A 7,947-nucleotide genomic window follows, 5' to 3' on the forward strand; every position below is an offset into this window, starting at 1 on the left:
TCTCCTTCAACACTTGGATAATTCGCTGCATTTCTGCCGCTTTTTATTTTTAATTTGACACGTTTGTTTTTAACAACCTTTTTATTTTGTTCATTTCATTCATTATTTCGATTTAAACACTTTTTTTTACGCCGACTTATCGATAATAAAACACATGTTTTTCTTCTGCACCTTTTTTGTTGCTGTTTGTCTTTGCTGTGCAAAATCTTTTTATTTTCGATCACATTCATTATTTCGATTTAAACCATTTTCAAAAAGGTCAACGCTTTTATTTTTTTTCCAAAACGTGGACGATTTCTTCAATATTCATTTATATTTGAATAATCCTTTTTTAAAAAGATGATTGCCTAACTGTTTAAAAACGTCGCGCTGATTTAGACCAAAATTGCTTTTCTTACATTTACATTAATTGTTTAATTTACATTTAGAATTTGCTCCTATATTGACCTTGTGAATTTGGAGCAGACAGCATGGTTGCAGGAGGGCTGTGATTGGAAACTAAATATTCCAGGATTTCGTTGCTTCAGGTGTGATAGAATTGGAGGGGCAAGAGGTGGAGGTGTTGCTTTGCTAGTCAGGGAAGATATTACAGCAGTGCTTTGGCAGGATAGATTGGAGGGCTCATCTAGGGAGGCTATTTGGGTGGAACTAAGAAGTGGGAAAGGTGTAGCAACACTTATAGGGGTGTATTATAGACTGCCAAATGGGGATCGAGAATTGGAAGAGCAAATATGTAAGGAGATAGCAGATATTAGTAGTAAGCACAAAGTAGTGATTGTGGGAGATTTCAACTTTCCACACATAGACTGGGAAACACATTCGGTAAATGGGCTGGATGGTTTGGAGTTTGTAAAATGTGTGCAGGATAGTTTTTTGCAGCAATACATAGAGGTACCTACTAGAGGAGGGGCAGTACTTACAGAGGACCTCCTGTTAGGAAATGAGACGGGACAGGTGGCGGAGGTATGCGTTGGGGAGCACTTCGGGTCCAGTGATCACAATACCATTAGTTTCAATATAATTATGGAGAGGGTCAGAACTGGACCTAGGGTTGAGATTTTTGATTGGAGAAAGGCTAACTTTGATGAGATGCAAAATGATTTAAAAGAAGTGAACTGGGACATTTTGTTTTATGGGAAGGATGTAGAAGAGAAATGGAGGACATTTAAAGGGGAAATTTTAAGAGTACAGAATCTTTATGTTCCTGTTCGGTTGAAAGGAAACAGTAAAAATTGGAAAGAGCCCTGGTTTTCAAGGGAAATTGGACATCTTGTTCGGAAAAAGAGGGAGATCTACAATAATTATAGGCAGCATGGAGTAAATGAGGTGCTTGAGGAGTATAAGGAATGTAAAAAGAATCTTAAGAAAGAAATTAGAAAAGCTAAAAGAAGACATGAGATTGCTTTGGCAAGTAAGGTGAAAGTAAATCCAAAGGGTTTCTACAGCTATATTAATAGTAAAAGGATAACGAGGGATAAAATTGGTCCATTGGAGAGACAGAGTGGACAGCTATCTGCAGAGCCAAAAGAGATGGGGGAGATATTGAACAATTTCTTTTCTTCGGTATTCACCAAGGAGAAGGATATTGAATTATGTGAGGTATGGGAAACTAGTAGAGTAGCTATGGATACTATGAGTTTCAAAGTAAAAGAAGTACTGACACTTTTGAAAAATATAAAAGTGGATAAGTCTCCAGGTCCTGACAGGATATTCCCTAGGACATTGAGGGAAGTTAGTGTAGAAATAGCCGGGGCTATGACAGAAATATTTCAAATGTCATTAGAAACGGGAATAGTCCCCGAGGATTGGCGTACTGCGCATGTTGTTCCATTCTTTAAAAAGGGTTCTAAGAGTAAACTTAGCAATTATAGGCCTGTTAGTTTGACTTCAGTGGTGGGCAAATTAATGGAAAAGATACTTAGAAATAATATATATAAGCATCTGGATAAACAGGGTCTGATTAGGAACAGTCAACATGGATTTGTGCCTGGAAGGTCATGTTTGACTAATCTTGAATTTTTTGAAGCGGTTACTAGGGAAATTGACGAGGGTAAAGCAGTGGATGTTGTCTATATGGACTTTAGTAAGGCCTTTGACAAGGTTCCTCATGGGAGGTTGGTTAAGAAGATTCAACTGTTGGGTATAAATGCAGGAGTAGCAAGATGGATTCAACAGTGGCTGAAAGGGTAGAAGCCAGAGGGTAATGGTGGATGGTTGTTTGTTGGGTTGTAGGTAGGTGACTAGTGGGGTGCCTCAGGGATCGGTGTTGGGTCCTTTGTTGTTTGTCATGTACATCAATGATCTGGATGAAGGTGTGGTAAATTGGATTAGTAAGTATGCAGATGATACCAAGATAGGGGGTGTTGTGGATAATGAAGAGGATTTCCAAAGTCTACAGAGTGATTTAGGCCATTTGGAAGAATGGGCTGAAAGATGGCAGATGGAGTTTAATGCTGATAAATGTGAGGTGCTACACCTTGGCAGGACAAATCAAAATAGGACGTACATGGTAAATGGTAGGGAATTGAAGAATACAGTTGAACAGAGGGATCTGGGAATAACCGTGCATAGTTCCTTGAAGGTGGAATCTCATATAGATAGGGTGGTAAAGAAAGCTTTTGGTATGCTAGCCTTTATAAATCAGAGCATTGAGTATAGAAGCTGGGATGTAATGTTAAAATTGTACAAGGCATTGGTGAGACCAATTCTGGAGTATGGTGTACAATTTTGGTCGCCCAATTATAGGAAGGATGTCAACAAAATAGAGAGAGTACAGAGGAGATTTACTAGAATGTTGCCTGGGTTTCAACAACTAAGTTACAGAGAAAGGTTGACTAAGTTAGTTCTTTATTCTCTGGAGCGCAGAAGGTTAAGGGGGGACTTGATAGAGGTCTTTAAAATGATGAGAGGGATAGACAGAGTTGATGTGGACCAGCTTTTCCCTTTGAGAATAGGGAAGATTCAAACAAGAGGACATGACTTCAGAATTAAGGGACAGAAGTTTAGGGGTAACATGAGGGGGAACCTCTTTACTCAGATAGTGGTAGCGGTGTGGAATGAGCTTCCAGTGGAAGTGGTGGAGGCAGGTTCGTTGGTATCATTTAAAAATAAATTGGATAGGCATATGGATGAGAAGGGAATGGAGGGTTATGGTATGAGTGCAGGCAGGTGGGACTAAGGGTAAAAAGTTGTTCGGCACGGACTTGTAGGGCCGAGATGGCCTGTTTCCGTGCTGTAATTGTTATATGGTTAAAGGCCGAAGGGCCTGTCCCACTAGCGTGACATTTAGAAACATAGAAAAATAGGTGCAGGAGGCGGCCATTCGGCCCTTCGAGCCAGCACCATTCGCCATTCACTGTGATCATGGCTGATCGTCCCCAATCAATAACCTGTGCCTGCCTTCTCCCCATATCCCTTGACTCCACTAGCCCCGAGAGATCTATCTAACTCTCTCTTAAATCCATCCAGTGACTTGGCCTCCACTGCCCTCTGTGGCAGGGAATTCCACAGATTCACAACTCTCTGGGTGGAAAAGCTTCTCCTCATCTCAGTCCCAAATGGCCACAGACTCACAACTCTCTGACTGGAAATGTTTCTCCTCATCTCAGTCCCAAATGGCCACAGATTCACAACTCTCTGGGTGGAAAAGTTTTTTCTCACCTCAGTCTTAAATGACCTCCCCTTTATTCTAAGACTGTGTGTGGCCCCTGGTTCTGGACTTGCCCAACTTTGGGAACATTTTTCCTGCATCTAGCTTGTCCAGTCCTTTTATAATTTTATATGTTTCTATAAAATTCCCCTCATCCTTCTAAACTCCAGTGAATACAAGCCTAGTCTTTTAAATCTTTCCTCATATGACAGTCCCACCATCCCAGGGATCGACCTCGTGAACCTACGCTGCACTGCCTCAATCACAAGGATGTCCTTCCTCTAATTCCTCTAATGTCCTTCCTATAATTTTATATGTTTCTATAAGATTCTCCCCTCATCCTTCTAAACTTCAGCGACTGTCTTCGCCCTTCATGCTCGAGGGCACTCGCCTGGAAAACCTTGCCGCCGATCCGTGACTTTGAGGATAGATGGTAGCAGGGATATAAAACGGGAAAGTCAATAACGGCAACGTTTGATTAAGAATGGACAGGGCAGTGGGGGTTTTAAAAATCAAAAACAAGCAATAAGTAAATACATTTTGTAAAAATTAATTGTTTAATGTAAATGTGCTCTCTCCTTTCTAGTTTATTTTTCAAACATGGATGTATTTTTCAATATTTATTTATATTTGAATAATCCTTTTTAACAAGATGATTACATAACTGTTTAAAAACGTTGCGCTAATTTAGACCGCAATAGCTTTTCTTACATTTACGTTAATTGTTTAATGAAACTTACATTTTGAATTTGCTCCTATAGGGAGGTTTCACGGCAGTCGGGTCACGACCTATGACCCGTACTGTTGCTACGCTACGCCAAGTGGAGTACAAGCCATGAACTGCAGGTAGGCACTCACCAGTGTTTCCAGCGTAGCGGGCCCGTTAAAACCCATCGAAATGGTCAATTAAACTAAATTTTCCACCCTTACTGAATTAACTACACAAGAATATTCAATACTGGAAAACACTTCCCATTTCAATGCTTGGTAGAATTAATGCTATAAAAATGATCTTCTTACCGCAACTACTGTACCTATTTCAATTAACCCCGATATATATCCCAAAAACTTTTTTCAAAAAAGTCGACTCCATTGTTACAAGTTTCATCTGGGATTATAAGAATCAGAATAAGTAAAAAACATTTATGTAAGTCAAAGATAAATGGAGGTTTGGCTTTGCCAAATGTCTTGTTTTATTTCTGGGCAGTCCATATTAAAACATGAATTTCTGGCTGGAAGAAATGGGATCAACAACCAGATTGGTTAAGGATGGAAAAGGAAGACTGTTTACCTTTTGAAACTTGGTCCGATCATATTTGCTACCACAAAACTGCGCAAAAAACCTATAAGGAAAACCCCATAACATAGTGGAATACGAATTTGGAAACAATAAAAAAAGTTTTAAAATTGAATAATATACCACTATGCCTTCCCATTGTAAATAATCCTTTATTCAAGCCATCCTTTTTGGATAAGGGTTTCACACAATGGAAAAATTATGGAATTAAAAAGATTGGACATCTTTATGGGAAAGGCACTTTTCTTTCATTTCAGAAGTTACAACAGAATCATGGACTGCACTCAAATAATTTCTTCAGATATCTACAAATTAGAGATTATGTTAAATCTAATACACAAGTCTACAGGACTAGGGAACCAGAAATCCTTGATGAGTGTTTGAACAAGCATCCTAACACTGAAAAATTAATAGCTTATATTTATAACAACCTCCTAAACAACGAGGTACCACCGACGGAACCATATAGATACACATGGGGAAATGAATTAGGTCATCCTATAACGAAAGATTTGTGGGACGAAAGTTTACAACATATACATCAATGTTCGTTAAATGCCAGACATGCTTTAATACAATTTAAAGTCTTAGATAGATTACACTACTCTAAAATAAAACTAAATAGAATCTTCCTGCAAATCTCTCCTATTTGTGATAAATGTCTACATCTAGATGCTAATTTAACACATACGTTTGCAAATTGTATAAAAATTAAACATTTCTGGACTGATATTTTTGAAATAATTTCAGAAGTTATTAATACAAAACTGGATCCAAACTCAAAATGAATAATACTTGGAATATCAGAGCAAAGTTTAACACTCACAACAAGCCAAAGAAATTTCCTCGACTACAGTATAATAACCGGGAAAAAATTAATATTAAAATTTTGGAAATGCCCTACAACCCCCACAATTAAAATGTGGATTGTGGAAATGTCGGAGACCCTATATCTAGAAAGAATTAGACTTGTCTTAACGGACAAACAAGAACTTTTTGATAAAATATGGGCTCCATTCATTAATTATCTGACGGGATAGATTGGCCCGGCACGAAAACCCAACTGAAACTTGAACTCAGGATTAGATGAAAAGTCATACTTTATAATCTACGAACCTATCTCCAATGACGTATTATAAATAATCCATTCCACCTTTTCTGTTTTTTTGATATTTGTAACTCTTTATTCTCTTTTTCTATATAAGAAAAACACTAGAAGCAGAAGTAATCGACAATTGAAAATTTTAATAATGTATGACTGATGTATATGAAAAGTTGTTTTACTATAATATGTAACTATACTTTATAATATGTCTACTTCTAATAAAAATATTATTTAAAAAAATAATAATAAAACCCGTCGAAATGGTGATTTTTTGCGCTGTAAATAATGATGGAAATCGGGATAAGTTGAGAGACATTTAGCCTACTTCAGAATTCCAAAAGTGAGGAGAAATGACGGTAGATAGAAACGAGAGCTGAAGGGACAACAACAGCCAGAGTGCTTGGCGAACATTGGCCGTTTGTTCACTGTATTTCATCAAATAAGGCATTATTTGTGGGCGATTTCTAAATTTTACATCCAGATTTATCACTTCTGAGACTTTTTAGATGCCAAAGAATCAAGAAAAACCCCAATAATGCCTTACTGTTAATGAAATGCAGTGGCAAACACTGTACATGTAAATATGTGTTAATTATTGATCATATTCTTGTCGCTCTTCCAGGGAGATGCTAACTGCATTTCCAGTTGTCTCTGTACTGTACCACTGTACAAATGAAAATTAAAGTTGAATCTGAATCTGAATCTGACAACGCGGATAATTTCCCAATATTTTCAATTCCGATATCTGCAAGAGCCAATGTCGCCAAGCACTTTAGCTGTTGTTGTCCCTTCAGCTCTCGCTTCTCGTTACCTTCATTTCGCTTCACGTTTGGAATTCTGAAGTTGGGTACATGTCTCTCACGCTTGCCCCGACTTCCACAATTATTTACAGCGCAAAAATGCAACATTTTGTCGGTTTTTAACAGGTAGGAAAGTACGCGTTTCTTGCATTAATAACATATACCGGAAGCTGCGATGTCCTCCAGATGGATTGAGCAGCTCCGTGCGTCAAGCCCTATGACCCAGTGACCTAACGTGCAACCCCCCTATAGGACCCCGTTGCTGTGAATCTTGTGCATTCTTATTATGATGTTATCAGACTACTGAAAGATCCTTCCATTGGTGAGTTGTGGCCTGTGTGTGTGGGGACACAGTCCTTATTTTTACAAACTATTTCATTGCGGACGTTGGACGTTTTCTCTGAAACTGTATCAAAAAACTTTTCACCCAGAGAGTTGTGAATCTGTGGAATTCCCTGCCACAGGGGGCAGTGGAGGCCACGTCACCGGATGGATTTAAGAGAGAGTTAGATAGAGCTCTAGGGGCTAGTGGAGTCAAGGGATATGGGGAGAAAGCAGGCACGGGTTATTGATTGGGGACGATCAGCCATGATCACAATGAACACCTCAAATCACCTCAAAAACGTAGCAAGATTAAGAGGACTCATGTCAGCTCAAGACTTAGAAAAACTTGTACATGCTTTTATTACTAGTAGGCTAGATTATTGTAACGGTCTCCTTGCAGGTCTTCCGAAAAAAAACTGTCAGGCAGCTACAGCTTGTTCAGAACGCTGTTGCTAGAGTTCTAAGAAAGACCAAAAAATTTGAACACATTACACCAATTCTTAAATTCTTATATTGGCTCCCAGTATGTCAGAGAATTGATTTCAAAATCCTGCTGCTCACCTATAAATCACTACATGGTTTAGGACCAAAGTATATCACTGACATGCTTCCACTATATAAGCCTTCTAGACCGCTAAGATCTTCTGAAACCAATCTGTTAGTGATTCCCAGAATAAATACAAAACATGGGAAAGCAGGATTTAGTTACTATGCAACAAATAGCTGGAATAAACTTCCTGAAGATTTAAGACTTGCCCCAACTTTGACCACT

The sequence above is a fragment of the Amblyraja radiata genome, unplaced genomic scaffold (genome assembly GCF_010909765.2).
Source record: "Amblyraja radiata isolate CabotCenter1 unplaced genomic scaffold, sAmbRad1.1.pri scaffold_141_ctg1, whole genome shotgun sequence".
Lineage (NCBI taxonomy): Eukaryota > Metazoa > Chordata > Chondrichthyes > Rajiformes > Rajidae > Amblyraja > Amblyraja radiata.